This window comes from Tachypleus tridentatus, chromosome 11 (assembly GCF_004210375.1).
Source record: "Tachypleus tridentatus isolate NWPU-2018 chromosome 11, ASM421037v1, whole genome shotgun sequence".
Taxonomy (NCBI): Eukaryota; Metazoa; Arthropoda; class Merostomata; order Xiphosura; family Limulidae; genus Tachypleus; species Tachypleus tridentatus.
Genome location: NC_134835.1, coordinates 78,717,947 through 78,735,129, shown reverse-complemented (window position 1 = coordinate 78,735,129; position 17,183 = coordinate 78,717,947). Strand labels below are relative to the sequence as shown.

Below are 17,183 nucleotides of genomic sequence, written 5' to 3'. Positions count from 1 at the left end.
TTTTGAGATGACGAAATTTTTTATCTTGGACTTCTTTTATGATGTTACATCATAGCATTTGCACGTAGAAAAACAATAATTCTTTACTAGACGAGTGATGCCATTACATCAGCCAGGACGAAAAGGTGAGACGGAAGAAAAATCCGAAAGTTATGGAAAATCAGTCAATGAGTGGCCGGTCTAGGTTGTCGGTCAAATCTATCGTAGTAGCTTCGTAAACACTGTCAGAAAACGGTCTGAAATCAGAAGTATTTCCTTGAAGATTTAAGGAAAACTTGTCAGGGTCATCGCTACAAGGAATAAAAACATAATATGGCGAAATATAAGAAATCTTTATAGGAAAAAAGCTTTTAAGTGAGCATTCAACAAACTATGACACAAATCGTTATAACACAAAACATGTCTAAGAATATTGTTAATATTTTTACATTTAAACTGAAATTCGAATTACAAAAAAAAAGGTTTTGTTAAGATAGTCACCACTGTTTCTAACTGGGGGTGAACTAATTATCGAGATAAGATTGGTCTGTTATTTTGGAAGGAATGTCTGGCTGCAGCTGGAAGTTATTTACCTACTATAATGGAGTTAGATTTATTGCGTGGGAAAGACTAGTTGCTATGTAAATTTACAAGTAATATTTCACTGCAATACGAATAAAAAAGACAGAGTACGGAATTTCGATGAATATTAAAAGAATTAATAAACTAAATAAAGTAAACATTTTTAGCTGAAATTATTTTCGAACAAATGTTGTATATTTTGTGAAGAAACGTTTCTGGTAAGATTATTTAATAACCAGTGTTAAATATTGGTAGTTATAGAATATGTTCACTTTAACATTATTATGAATATATATATGTAGTAAACAGATTGGCTACTGCTTTATACCATTCTTAATATGATTATCTTTAAAGACCTCTAATGGTAAGCTTTTCCTAATGAGTTCAACTGACATACATCCTTACTAGACAGTTATTTATCAGCATTATTTATTATCACGTTACTTCATTGTGCTGGTCACGTAGTTAATCTTCACCTAAATTTAGTACGATACTCTTGAGAAATGTCACAGATTTGATTGGTTTATTATAATATGTCCCATGGAAAGTGGGATCGTTATTTTGAAGTTCCTTTACAGGATGAGTTTCTCTATTACATTTAAAATTTCTGAATTAAAGTAAATTATAGCTTACGATTTTTGTTGCTTCGTTTCGGCACGAGATCTTCCAAACTTCCTGGCAAATCGCTGGTAAGACTTGTGCACTCGACAGTGACAGAGTGTAACAACAATAACAGCAATCAGGCAGGCTCCGGCTAATGTGGAAGCGGCAATATAGATATTATGAACGTGCTCTAAAGAAACATTAACATTGTCGATCACAGAGCTTTCTTGTGGCTTTTCAGAGTTTCCTTGAGTGTGTGCAAGTGGCTTAACTGGGTATAATAGCTCAGCTATACATAAAATAGAGTATAAATTCGGTTGTATATAACGTAATCCTCCTAATAAATGAAATAACTAACTTTAAAAAGTAGCGTACACGTAACGTGTCCCCAAAGCAAAATTTTAATTTAGGCCCCCTTCATTGTTTTTACATCTTGCGTAAGATTGTTTGCTTTTTTTAATTTCGCGCAAACATACTCGAGAGCGCTAGCCATCCCTAATTTAGCAGAGTAAGACTAGAGGGAAGGCAGCTAGTCATCACCATCCACCGCCAACTCTTGGGTTACTCCTTTACCAACGAATAGTGGGATTGATCATAACATTATAACGCCCCCACGGCTGAAAGGCAAGCATGTTTGGTGTGATGGGAATTCGAACCCGCGACCCTCAGATTACGAGTCGAAAGCCTTAATCCACTTGGCCATGCCGGGCCGCTTCTGTAAGAAGCAACATATAGGTGATTGTATTCTCAAGGGATGATATTTTCGTAGCAAATATGACACTATGCCTTGGCATGGGCAAGTGTGTTCCTTCTTTGCGGGCGAGACCCCTTGACGTTAAACAGAAAGAAATGTTTCAATTGTTTTAAAATTTTATTTGAATGATCTGAATATTTTATTACAAATTAAATTATTTATTTATTGGTAAATAAGTACACGATTTAAAAACAATATTGCTCAAATTTGCTGCTTTATAGTTTAATATCTGGTAAGCAGGGTCCATCAACACGTGAAAGGGGCTCCATCGCCTGTAATTTTAGAATTAAATACCATAACTTTAGGAGCAGCGGAGCTGTGAGGTGGCAGTACGGAAGCCACTGCTTGAAACAAATAAAAACGCAAAACTTTGAATACACCTAGCTATATACAAACTTCTCACTAATTATGATATTCTTAGAACTACAAACGTCATTAGTTTACCTTAAACTTATAATGCGACAAAAGTTCTTCTCCTAAGATTAGAAGAAGTGAAACAAACCTTCGCATGTGTCTCCAGTATAACCTGGTGAACAAGAACAGAAGAAAGAGTCAATACTAGGCCAACATGTTCCACCATTCTCACATGGGCTGGGATAGCAAGGATCAAACCGTTGTGTACAACCTGCATCTGCAATTACATTATTTCATTATCGACAAGATTGAAAATTATATCAGCACGAAACTGCTACAGAACTAATATAGTCGTTGTTTGAAAACATTCTTTCATTGTTTACAAGATTAAGTAACGATATTAGCACGAAACTGCTACAGAATTAAATATGGTATTTGTTTGAACACATTCTTTCATTGTAGACAAGATTAAGTAACGATATCAGCACGAAACTGCTACAAAACTAAATATTGTCGTTGTTTTAAAAACATTCTTTCATTGTTGACAAGATTAAATGACGATATTAGCACGAAACTGTTACAGAACTAAATGAGGCTGACGTTTGTTAAGGTTATTTCATAATTCATAATATTAAGTTGTGTGACGGATTTACTATGATATATTCATTTTACTATTGATGTTCGTTTCAGTTAAATACATGTTTAGAAATGCATATAACTGATACTGTTAAATCTGTATTGGAAATTCACGCCTATTCACTAAAGTTGTAGAAGATTTTCAAGTGTAAGAATCAACAATGTAGAAGTGTATTTAAATGTAAGTATTGTTGTTTTAGATTTTCTAGACTGTCGCCTAATGCTTATGGTAATGCTTTGGTAACCAACCAAACAAGCAGAGATACAGTATGTATATGTTAGTGGTTTGCTACGATTGGTATACTATAAACCTCGAAAGTTATACTTGTAACTAATGTTTATTAATCTGGAACTTCAGATATTTGACCAGGAATATTTATAAATTTCGTGCATTACAAGCTGTTTAAATTCAGCAGATTAACATCAGACGTAAGTATTTTTAAGAAGACATTATATAACTTTAGCGGTGAAAAACTCACGTGCGATCAACGAAGAGCTACCTAGCACCCTGATAAGTGAAGTGATATCAGTTCAGAATTAATTCGTTCGTAGTAAACCCTTGATAAGATACCAAGAAAGTTCCGGATCGGATTAAAGAGTCAATATTGTTTGTAAGTTTATAAAACTTTTGTATATAAATTATTATTTGTAATAACTGTTATTATAATTTGTATATTAAACTATATTTGCATTAAAAAACAAACTGTGTAATTCAATCTTGTTGGCAAGTGTCATAACTTTGATAGATCTCTACATTTAATTAACTTCTAAGTTTAAATTACAATTTCACTCAGTTTCAGACTATCTTAAAGTGTAATAAATAATATAATAAATTGGAGGCTTGTTCGAGATAAGTCATAATTCGTAACAGTCGTGATATCAGCTTGAAGCTGCTACAGAACTAAATATGTCCACGGCTTGAATAATTACAACAGTAAACTATATATAAACAAGGTGCCAGATATCGGCGGTTGATATTACTAAAACGTACATATCAAAACATTTGTTCTAGCTATGTTTACAACATTAAAACAGTTTTAGTATTAAATGTAGTTATTAGGCAATTATGTAAACTACAAATATTTAATACTTAAAATGATTTTTTACAGCTGAGAATATAACAAACATGTAAGTATAGCAATTATTTGTAATAATAGTAATACTTAAAAATATACGAAGTTATGATGATCAAAACAATTTTTTTTGTTTCTAAAAAGCTATTGTGTTACTAAATAAATCATTAAACTCAAGGAGAAACAAAGTATCCGAACTCATAAATTAAAAAAATAAACAATTGCACAAAATGAGAGGTGTGCAATTGGTCACAAGTAACGCTAAACACCTACATAACTTGTGCTATTCCATGTTATACAAATTAGAAACTAAATACCAAGTGTATGAAAGATATGGCTCTTTTTTGCTATTTCTAAAACTATTTCAGTTGTTAAATAAACAATTATTAAAAGCAAAATATTCAACTTCTACTTCAAATAAAACTAAATGCCTATGGATAATTACTGAATTATCATTACATAATTACTGAAAATACTAAATTTTAAGTTCTTGAAACACTAAACACGTCGCGTTATCATTAATAAGAAGAATAAAAAGAAACAGAGGTGTTCTGTTTCCACTATCAAATGTCTCTACATAAGTTTTTGTGTAACATGAAACAGTAAACACATAAAACTAAAAAACTGAAAGTGTTATATTGAAAAAAAACTGAAAAGTTAAAAACTAAAACTAAACACACAGACAACTAAAAACTAAAACTGTTACATTGAAAAAAGCGTCAAAGAAACATTCACAGAACTACGAGTTTTTGAGTATATTACATTCAACATCTAACAGGAACCATATATATTACATCTATTAACTATCGGAATACACTAAAATTTATAAAAATAAAAATAAAATTGTTTTTCCTTCGAAACAAAAGAATAATTATAAACTCATCCAGTTACTTATTTAATACAGAATATTCGTTCTTAGGTTACGTTGCAGTGTCAAGCACATAGAGCAGGGGTGTGCAACAGGCGGCCCGCGGGCCACAACCCGGCCCGCCAAGCCATTTAGTGTGGCCCTAGTTGTTGTAATCTAACCATGTGGCCTGATCTGTAATCCAACGCAAATGGAATATTTTTAAAAGCATCGATCCTACGGGATTCCCAGGCTTCGACTCGACAAACTTCTAAAATTATCTTTGCTAGAGAGGAGCAGGCCGAATTCGATTGGTCGGCCTCCTTAGGGCATGAATAGGTGACGTGCACTAGCACTATTGTCTACGACTCAACGTCATGTCCTGAACCTCGCCTTCGTCCGCTGGCGACAATTTTCCCTAACCTCTGCTGTCCGTCATTCATTATTGGTGAAAATTTTATTACCTTTTACAGTTACTACAAGAGATTGAAGGTAAATTGATTATTATTTAGCATATTGTTGTGACTTTACTGAATTTATTAAAATTTTGCTTTCAGATGCATCTGATTCTATGCACAGTGTGACCTCGTTATTCGCGGGGTTACGTTCTTTACCCTCCCGCGAATAGCGAAAAACCGCGAATATTGGATGCAGTTTTAAAACGTATATGTTTGCGATTATATACTATATGAAATGCTTCCCAAACACTAATGATACTTATACTCATTGATGCAGTAATAATGTAGCAATATTGCATACTGTTATGTATTTCACTAAATTGTACCGTGCGTTACCGGGCTGTGCTTTGCCGTTTGCGTTGTTGGGGAAGCTGAGGCAGTCAGCCAATAGCAGTCCAATCTTGTTTGGTGAAGACGACAATTGATAAAACGGCTTGATTGAGTAAATACAACAGAAATCTCCTCGAAAAGCCCTTTTAGTCTCTGTGACCTACAAAAACGCAGTTCGCGCATAACCCGCGAACATGCGGGACCGCAAATGGCGAACCGCGAATAGGCGAGGTCACACTGTATTTTGCTATTCTCAATTAATTTAAGTACCGGAAGGCTATGATCGGGATGCCAATTTAGAAACATGTGTTTCTGTCCATAAGAGGTTCCATGTGTAAATAAATTCTATGTTTTTTCTACTTTGCTATTTTCGTGAGAATAATTTTTGTTTTGATTTCAGGGCTAGTAAAATGTCAGCAGTTAAGAAACGAAAAATTGATGATGAGGGAAGGTTATTCAACAGTGAATGGTGCACAAAATATCTTGTTGTCCCACATAATCAAGGTGTTGTCTGCCTCGTCTGTCAAACTACAATTGCAGTCATGAAAGAGTACAATATTAAGCGACATTACGCAACTAAGCACTCCTCCCAGTTTGATGAAATTGTTGGTCAGGCACGAAAGGACAAAATTGAACATTTAAAACATCCATTGAAAAGCAACAAGGTGTTTTACCACTTTCAAGAAAAATTCAGAACTGGTGACAAAACTGAGTTTTAAGCTTTGTGAATGTATGGCAGAAAAGGGAAAGCCTTTCAGTGATGGAGAATTTATTAAAATTGTTTAACAATATTCACAGAATATGCATGTCCAGAGAAAAAATATTTGGTGGAGCAAACTAGCCTTTCCCGCTTTACTGTCTCACGCAGGACAAAAGATCTTTCAGAGGACATCAAAGAAAGAGAGATTGAATTCGTGTGAAGCTTTCAGTCTGGCTTTGGATGAAAGCACTGATATCAATGACACATCCCAACTTGTCATTTTCATCAGAGCTGTTACTGCAGGCTTTGATGTTTTCGAAGAGTTTTTAGATATGGCAAGCCTTTCCTCCACAACCACAGGACAGGATATTTGTGAACAAGTGCTTAAGGTTGTAGAAAAGTTTGAACTGAATCCTTATAAATTATGTGGTGTTACAACAGATGGTGCTCCTTCCATGACAGGTAGGACAAATGGATTCACCAAGAAATTTCTAACTGCAATTGGAGCACAAGACGTAGTTGTAAGCCATTGCATTATTCACCAAGAGAGCTTGTGCACCAAAGTTCTGGATTTTGCAGAAGTCATGAAAAATGTCGTCCAATGCGTAAATTATATTCGAACACGAGGATTAAATCATCGACAATTTAAAACTTTTTTTAGATGAGCTGGACAGTGAGTATTCAGATGTTTTGTACTTCTCTGCTGTACGTTGGCTTAGTAGAGCTGCTACTTTGAAGAGATTCTGGAATCTGCGAGAGGAGATTAAGTTCTTCATGGAGAACAAACGTCAGAATGTGGACTTCTTGAGCAATGAGAACTGGCTGAATGACTTAGCATTCCTCACAGACATTACACAGCATCTGTCTGATTTAAACTTAAAACTACAAGGGAAAAGTCAACTTGTGAATAAGTTGTTTGAGCATATTTGTGCTTTTGAGAAGAAATTGGAACTTTCCAGGTTCAGTTGAGAAGAGCCATATTGACCCATTTTACATGTCTTGCAACCAGGAAACTGGAATTTCCTAATCTGGATTGCAACAAATATGGAACCAGTGTACAAAAGCTGCGTGATGAGTTTGCAAACAGATTTACAGATTTCAGACAAACTCTGTGTACGTGAAAAGTTTCCCAATTCGTCCCGTCATGCACAAAGAATTGCCTCCCTTTTTGGTAGCACCTACTGCTGTGAGCAATTTTTCTCCAAAATGAAGCTCATCAAAACCAAATGTAGAAGTCAGCTGACTGATGAACATTTGACCAGTCAGTTAAGAGTGGCAACCACTTCTGTCAAAGCTGATATTGACAAGCTCTGCAAGGACTCTAAATTTCAAGTGTCGCACTAAAATGATCACTCATGCAAAAATATAAAATATTATTGCTTGCATTTTGAGAATTTTTTTTAATTTATTGTGCATGTACACGAATAAGCTTGTTTTTTAAGTGGCCCCGCTTGATTGATGAAGTTGGTTATATGGCCCACCGACGAAAAATGTTGCACACCCCTGACATAGAGGATAACAGCAAGGTGATTATAATTACATTACTCACAGTACTGTCGGGGGTTCGAATTCCCGTCACATCAAACATGCGTGTACTTTCAGCCGTAGGATAGTTATAATGTCATGGTCAATCCCACTATTCGTTGGTAAAAGAGTAGCCCAAGAGTTTGTGGTGGGAGGTGATAACTAGTTGTCTTCCCTCTAGTCTTACAGTGTTAAATTAGGTACGGCCAGCGCAGATAGCCTTCGCGTAACTTTTTGCAAAATTCAAAATAAACCAAACTTGTATTACTAAACCTAAAAGTCTAAAATATTTGTTTCTAGGTTACGTAACAGCACCAAATATCTGCAGAACAAAAGGTGGTTACAGGCGAACAAGTGACTAAAGGAAAACATTTATATAAAATATGCATAGATGTCTATCTTCAGCAAAAAACAAATTTGTTGGACATCTATTTTTCACCTCAGCGAACCCTAGGTATCTTCCAAAACTAGCATTTGTCGATATTTTAGAGCAACTTATGCGACTAATTTTGCTGTGCTGATCTCATATTCTCTGCACCATATCACATAAAGTAAGCAACTGAATACGTTTCACGAAAGACAAGTTGCAGATAAAAATTATACTTTTAATGTATTTGTTGTGCAGAAAATATTTAAGATGTGTAGTAGTTTAATACCATAGTAACGTTGAATGTTGCCTCATTCAATACCTTAGTGACTGTTTAATATGCGCTAGTTCAATACATTAATAAATGTTTGATGTGTACTAATTTATAGTTTTATACATTAATTAATATTTGATGCATACTAGTGTAATTCCTTAGTAAGAGTGTGACATGTAAACTCATGTAGTATAACAGTGAGATATACATTTTTCCGAAACCTTAGTAAATTATCATCACTTCTGATGAAAATTGTCTATATAAATCACAATTCAGTAAATTAATACAGCTAATTTACTTTTAAAAGTCTAACAATCAATATGGGATACCATAAAACATAAGCCTTTAATCAATAGAATGCATTCGTTCATCAGTTGGGTACCCTAGTTGTTGACGACATTTTCGACCATAATTACAATATTAATTGTGCCACATGTAGTCGTTTTATACCACGGCCCGGCATGGCCAAGTGTGTTAAGGCGTTCGACTCGTACTCCGAGGGTCGCGGTTTCGAATCCCGGTCTCATCAAACATGCTCGCTCTTTCAGCCGTGGGGGTGTTATAATGTGACGGTCAATCCCACTATTCGTTGGTAAAAGAGTAGCCCAAGAGTTGGCAGTTGGTGGTGATGAGCTGCCTTCCCTCTAGTCTTACATTGCAAAATTAGGGAGACAGCTGCCGCAGATAGCCCTCGAGTAGCTTTGCGCGAAATTAAAAAAAAAAAAATCGTTTAATATCATAGTCATGGTTTTACATGTTCTAATTTAAAATTTTGTTAAATTTTGATATGACCGTGTTTAAACTCTTGTATACATGCCTGTCTAATAATCTTTGTTGAGTATATAAACTTCCTTTAAATGGTATTATTTAATGGTCGAGGAGTTAAAATAAAAAGATTAATGCACGCCTTGTGCTTGGAAATTGAACCTTATCGTATTACAAGATTTAGAATTTAATACATTATTAAAGTAGCTGGATGAAATATTACGCAACAAACATCATATTTCTAAGACATCAGTAAAACCTATATGCATTGTGTATATATCATATCCGAATGAATATTTGTTTCTTCTTCGAAACCTCTATTTTTTGTTTAGTTTACTAAACTGGAAGCTTAAAAGAAGGTAATAATATAATTAACTGCGCATATTGCCATGAAATCTGGATAAAACGAAAAATAATTTTATACCAGAATAGCGGAAATAATAAGATTGGAATTGTATGTTAAATTGATACTTAAATGAGTTACTTCAAATTAATATTAACTGAGAGAATATATATTAATTTAAAGTACTTTAAATGTTCCATATAAGTGAGTTTCGTTTGATTTTCCTATTTCTTCTGTCAATTGTTAAGTTGTAAAAAGAGCAATATACCCTGAAAAGAAAGCAAGACATAAAAACTGCGAAGAACAGAAGAACTTTAAGTTTTCCTAGTAAATATTAAGTTTGTTTGTATAGTTTTATACGTGACATTACAGCTTCTTCGGGTCGCCATTTTTCATTCAATATTAAAGACAGTCAAATCACCCGTTAATAGCAAATAAATATAATATTTCTGTCCTATTGAAAATCGCCCCTGACGAGGTCAAAATTAAAGCAATTTCTTCTAAATTATTGATATTAAACAAAGTACCACTATCTTAAACAATTATAGCTCTCCCTTTTTCATTTTTACGAGTTAAATAGCACAAGTAGAAATGTCACCCGTGGAGCATTTGCGAGCACTAGTAATTACTAATTGAAAAACTACTTAGAAATGTAAACATTTTCTAAAAAGGGATCTCTCTATTTTTTGGGGGGGAAGTACTACATGGGAAAGTGTTCTGATTGTGCTTTTAAGTCATACCTAATACATTGCATCAAAATTATTCAATGTACAGAGCCGAAAAGTTTCGTAAGTATTGCCGATGTAAACCGTAGCGTTTTGATACATTAAATGTAGTACAGTTTTTTGAAAAATGATATTTTAAGAACTCCAGTTTTTAGTACTACATTAAAATGTACATAAAATATCTAAACAAACCCTCACACACAGTCCTAGTGAAAGTCGTGTTTTTGTTGCGAGAAGAGTTCTTTTATTTAACATTGTTATAAAGAAATGGTTGTTTTATACACCATAGTTATTTTTTTAAATGTCTGAATCTCAAATACCCAAAGTGGGAATTTTTTATGCATTTTTTGTTTGAGGTGGCTTTCAATAAATGGCAAAAGAGTTTTGGTTACATACATAGATATTGACATACACGCTACGTCTGTTATAGCAAGAATGACTACGGTGTTAAGATATTCGTATAAAATTAAGTGACTGTTAAGAAAAATCTGACACATTTGAATATTAGTAAATACCAACTGACTATCTAATATTAACGTAGAAATAGTACCGTTATATCCAGGATGGCAAATACAGCTGTAATTGTTTCCTCTGTCAACACACTGCGCTGGACTAGGGCAGGGGTTAGGCTGACACAAGTCTACTTTTACTTGACATCTACGTCCACTGTATCCTGGACCACAGTGACACTTGTAGCCTGCAACAAGATCTTCACAAGCACCACCGTTTATACATGGACTAGAATCACATTCGTCATATTCAAATTCACAGTGGTCGCCTCCGTAACCTTCAGTAAAAAAAGAATGATACGTGGTAGTGAAAGTTACATTAATAGGTGTTTTTAATATTTTAATCTAGACATGTTGTATTCTTTGCTAGAGGGAGTTTTGGCATGACGTAACGGTGATGTGTAAGGCCCAGAAATGTCCGGACTTTCCAGATTTGACTTGACGTCTCGAATTTTGTAGAAAATTGAAAAAAAGCGTAAAACTATAAAAATACCGATCTAATATTTTGATCTTGACTCTCCTAATGATTCTACGATAAACTAGGCATTGATCTAAATATATTGCTTTGCCTTCGTCATAAGAGTATAAAATTTGAAAATTTGTAAATATTGCCTTTGCAATGTGTACTTAATTTTGCATTTATTTTATATTATACAAAAGTTTTCATGTTATTTAGAAAAAGACTATTAGGTTGTTCGACAAATATTGGCAGATTTAAAATTTTAACTATAATAAGAAATAAAAAAAATCAAAGGTAACTTTATAAAACAGAGTAGGAACCTAGTGAATCTATAGATTTTTGCCAACGAGAAACAATATTATTTACCATGACGATAAAGCTCTGAGGCTCTAGAGCTAAAAAAATCTTTAAAGCTATTCTCTCCTGCTGCTCTGTTGTTGAATCTTTTGTCCTGTAAAACGTTGTCCAAAAACGTTTTTTGAAAAAATAGTGATCGATGGACGACAGGTCTGGGAAGCAAGGAGGATGAGACAATGTTTCATAGACCAATTCGTTGAGCTTCTAGAGCGTCATTTGAGTAACGTGTAGCCAAGCACTATCATATAAAATGATTGGTGCTTTTCGATTGACTAATGTTGGGATTTTTCATGTAACTTTCTACGAATTTCTTCCAGTTTATGACAGTAAACCTCCCCATTGATATTTTGGCCCTGACTGAGCAAGCTGTAATGGATAATATCGGTCACAGATCACCATACTGGGAACATAATCTCCTGTTGGTGCAACTTTGGATTTGGGAGGTGTTTTATCACGGTTAAGCCATTGTGCAGATCACTTTCTGTTGTTGTATAGGATCTACTTTTCGTCGCATGTAACAATTCGATAAAAAAATAGCTCATTTATGTTGCGCAAAATAAGTATAGAGCATAGTTTAAAACAGCAATTTTTTTATTTTAACTGAGTTCGTGTGAAACCCACTTGTCACGCTATTCTACTTTTCCAATTTGCTCGAGATGGTCCAAAATTGTAGAAATGCCAACACCAATCCTTGTGCCATTTCTCGAACAGTTTGGCGCGGGTTTCTTTCCGCTAGTGTTATCAGTTGATCGTTTTCAACAGCAGAAGGACGTCCTCTGCTTTCCATATCTTCAAGACTAATATCTCCAATACGAAACTTTTGGATCCAACGCTGTACTGTGCGTTCGGAGGTGGTTCCTTCGCCCCATGCTTGGTTGATATTGCGAGCTGTTTGTGATGTATTATGACCAAGTTTGAATTCATGCAAAAAATAATGATGCACAACTTTTTTTCCATCATTAATTGTAAGGGTCTGAAATATTGGAAATAAAGTTTTAGAAAAGAATAAAAGCATTAATGAATATAATAAAGTTTTAGTTTTTCAATGGCATATTTGTATGTATATAAAGTCACAAAAAAGGCAAGTTTCTTATTTCTATAAGTGAGTAAAATTTTAGTATAAAAATCGGTCATTATATTTCGAACAAACCAATATGAGTCTAAATCTGTTATTATGACTTTAGATCCTGGTAATTCTATGTTTACAAAACCTTTTTTTTTTTGCTATATATATATATATATATATAAAACTTACCTGGTAAACAATAACACTTGTACCCTCCGTCTGCATCTTCGCAAACCCCATGAACACAAGGGTTTGACAAACACTCATTCACATTTACTTCACAGTTTTTCCCTATAAATCCTGATGGACATTCGCAGTTATAACTTGTTTGATTTCCCCCAACAGGTAGCATTGTTCAAACATGGCTGCCGGTCGCAAAGATTCACAACATCATCGCAGGATTGTCCATGATAGCCTGTTTAGGACTTCAAGTTAATAACAGACTCGAAGTAAAACGCATCTGAATATATATTTTTATAACAGTGTGTTAATGTATTTATTGAAAACGTTGAAGAAGACACGCCTATACTATAAACTATTCTTCTACACTCAATGGAAAAGCAGCAAGTATACGCTCAAATCCGAGATTAGATTCCCATTGCATAGGGAGCGCAAATATCCTATTGTATAGCCTTGTGCTTAACTAAAACCAAACAAATGCCAAAGTCTAATTAGTTCCTCTTCATATCTACTATCAAAGGCACCCGACAACACCAGCCTTGAAATGTAATGTAAATGTGGGCTTAGGCCCCACTTTCATGATTTTCGGCCTTAGCAAATGAGCTACTCATCCGATGCAAAGGTATTTATGCTACATGCGGTATTAAACACTAAACATCATTTTTATTTGACTTCGGCTTCATCTAATGATCCCATTCCACTCGCTTGGTTAAGCCTTCATTTGTGGCTTATAGGAGGTAAAATTGAAATGGATGCCAGATTCGAACTGTTCGTCTAATTATTTATCCATTTAAACTCAATTTGAAGAGGATGTGTCCACCTGAGTTTCTTTACCAAATTGTATCGGAATAAGTTAAACAAGATTCTCAGAACAACTTGTGACACCAGATAGATAACACCTATACCTTAAATAAATATATTACTAAATACACTAACTAGTTTATATCCTATGTTTCGGCTGGTAGTTTCCTGTCATTTTCAGGAACGTCTTGAGGAGGACTGCTTTTAGTGGTAGGGACTGGAAATCGACTTTAGGTCTTCGTGTTAGGACGGCTGCCTCTCATGATTTCAAGAGAGGCATCCAGGTTTTGAAAACTTCTATGCTAAGTTGATTGAGTGTTATCAGTTAGATGAGTGAAGAGGTCTTCTTTTATGTTTATTTTTTTGTATGTGGCTCCTATCCCAATACTTTCATATTATTCTCTATTATTGACCGAATGAGCTGTTGTACATGGATCGGTATTACACAGTCTATTATGCTCCCGAATTCTGATTTATGTTGGCCTTTGCACTGGAGTCTACAATAGTGTTTTTTTTTCTGCTCAATGAATCTTTAAGTGGTTTGTACTAATCGCGATTTTATTGTACAGTGGTTTCTGAAAACTCTTTGGAATTTATTCTGTTTTCATAACCTCGATATCTTTTCAAAAAATATTTAAGATAAGGAGATTTTGTGACCATATAATTGTAATGTTCTTCCTACTTATTTTCGGGGATCATTTACCAGAAACAAATATAGCGATGCGTTTCTCTTTCTTCATCTGCGCTTCTTCTGGGCCCCTCGCTAGTACAGCGGTATGTCTTCGGATTTACAACGCTAAAATCAGGGGTTCGATTACCCTTGGTGGGCTCAGTAGATAGCCGGATGTAGCTTTGCTATAAGAAAACACGCTTCTTCTGGATCACAAATAAGGTTCAGTTTAAAGCAGTTAAAGAATGACGCACTAGGAAACTCAGTTTGTTTGTTTTTGAATTTCGCGCAAAGCTACTCGAGGGCTATCTGTGCTAGCCGTCCCTAATTTAGCAGTGTAAGACTAGAGGGAAGGCAGCTAGTCATCACCACCCACCGCCAACTCTTGAGCTACTCTTTTATTAACGAATAGTGGGATTGACCGTCACATTATAACGCCCCCACGGCTGAAAGGGCGAGCATATTCGGATTACGAGTCGCACGCCTTAACATGCTTGGCCATGCCGGGCCAGGAAACTCAGTCTGTTGTTACATTTAGTAATTTTAAAGTAGAACCAACTCGTCAGCAAAACGTTGAGGACAAACAGTCAAAAATAAGCTTACTTAAAAATTAGTTACATTAAAATGCAAGCCAAAAATTGTAAGCTCTTGTTTCCAATTTTACAGCAAACGTTATTTGCAAGTTTGGTATAAATATAATTGTTTAGCCAATTTCTAGTAAAAATATTGAAATAAAAACGTCTCTGGAAAGCATTAACTATTTTTTAGGTTTTGCTTTCTCTCGTACGAGTTACTACTTAAATTTGTACTAAATGTTTACTGAAAATCCTTTCTGTAAAATAAGATGGTTTTCTTTTTCTAGATTTGTAATGACAGTTTTGTATTATAGGAGTTAATATCTGAGATTAATCACATACAACAGACAGGATGGAGATAAGCTTTTAAATATTGTGTTTAACTAACTCAGAGTGTATATCTTATATATAAAGCACAACAATGTGTCTGTTTGCCCGTTATTTAACTAATCTTAGGTCACTGAATTAAACTCAACCAAACTTTGTGGGACAATAGTTTGGAACAAAGGACATGTTAGTAGTGGGGTCACAATCCTTCCCCACCATTATCGTTGTTATTGAGCATTTATTATCTCTGATGTTAATTACATTCATAAATGGTGCTTGTTCTTACAAACCAAAAACAAACTTTAATTTTTTTTATAGTACAACATACTCAGAGTGTAGGGAGAGCACACGAAAGTGTTATATCCCAGAGAGTGCGCTAGTACCATCTACCCAGGAATACAAAGAATAATAATGGCTGCCTCTGTTGTAAAAACATATAAACTCAGCTGAAGTTTCTACTCCAATAGTAAACATAAAGTTAATATGGAGAGCCGTTTCTTGAGTAACACTCCCTTTCTACCTTGATCTACGACACTTTAACTTCAGCGCGTAAGACACGTCAAATAATTAATTACGTGAAACACTGTGGGTGTTGAAGGTGGGTAGCAAAGTGTACCCCTACCGTCACTCTTTGGCTATTATATATGCATGTATATATACATTGTGTTTTCTCTACCCATACCAGCCGTTTTTACATATACATTTTTCTCTACAAGCGGGTTTTCTCATCATCACGAATTATCTTTGGCTATTACCTCTTCCTACAAAGTCAGCTTGACAATCACACAGTGTTTAGCACGTTTTAAGTATATACACATTTAAGTTCTTAAAGCTTATATAAAACTTTTGGTAATGTAATAACGAATATTGTAATAATATGTTATCTAAATAAACTGTGTGAAAGTTGGGATTTGATGTTATTTACCACAGCATCCACACACACATTTTTAAAGTTCGTTACCCGAATAAAGGTCGGGCAATTCAGCTTATATATACATATATAGTCTAAGTATGTAAAATTTTAAAAAGGTCATTGTTTGATTTGTAAAAATTAAAATACTGTCCATAACTGGATTTACAGTAAAAAATTAAAAAGGCTTTTGTTTTTTCGTTTTCTAATACTTTTGCAAAGGAACACCATGACAAGTTGAGAAGAGGAAAAAAACCGAAGAAGTGTATCTTTCGACCTCAAAGGGCAATAAGTTAAGAAACAAGTCACACATTGTGATATAGATTTTGGTGGCCGAAGTATCATATTTCATGAAATTATAGCTGATAGCTTGTTCTAAAAGTAAAAGAGAGAGTCGAGAAGAAACTATAGATATGATTAAATGTGCTCATATTACTGATTGCTATTTCTTATTTTTCTTGTTCATTCTCAAGCAAAATAAAGATAAGTTTGTGCCAGATATGTGATAAAAGATTTATACGAAAATAATGAAATTACATTTGGAACTTAATGGGCTGTTTGTTTAGCGCGTATGTTCGAAGCACTTTTAAACTCAGAAAAACCAGCAGCACCTTCGATAGTATCTACAACTTCTTTAGCTGTCGGTTTATTTGGTATAATATGATTTGATACACACATTAAATTACACGCATGTCTACTTAAATAACCTCATGTTAAGAAAAATTTTCAACGTTTTCCTTAACTAATCCAGTATGAAGTACCTGACCTTTTAAACGTTTTAGGTAATATAGCATTTAGAACAATCTAACAACTTGTTATTATTAATAAAAAAAACATATTGATTTAAACGTTTTTGTTCTACTCAAAGTAAGCTTGATAAAATGGTACGGTAACGTTTTCGTTTAAGACTGACGATAAAGTTTATTATCCTCAGTTAGACTGAAATATTGGTTCAAAATAAATATAAAACTAATTCATACAGCAAAAACATTTATTTCGTACTATGTGTACTTT

General features: G+C 34.3%; 1 pseudogene across 1 annotated transcript in view; it reads right to left on the bottom strand.

The window, feature by feature from the left end:
* The window catches only part of LOC143232554 (uncharacterized), a 205,144-nt pseudogene continuing 187,961 nt past the window's right edge, over positions 1 to 17,183 (bottom strand). Inside the window, exons 6-10 of the transcript XR_013017591.1 lie at positions 12,896 to 13,121; positions 10,865 to 11,101; positions 2,421 to 2,549; positions 1,195 to 1,453; positions 1 to 290 (exon numbers count right to left, since the gene is read on the bottom strand). The product of XR_013017591.1 is annotated as an uncharacterized LOC143232554 (transcript). The remainder of the gene's footprint in view (positions 291 to 1,194; positions 1,454 to 2,420; positions 2,550 to 10,864; positions 11,102 to 12,895; positions 13,122 to 17,183) is intronic.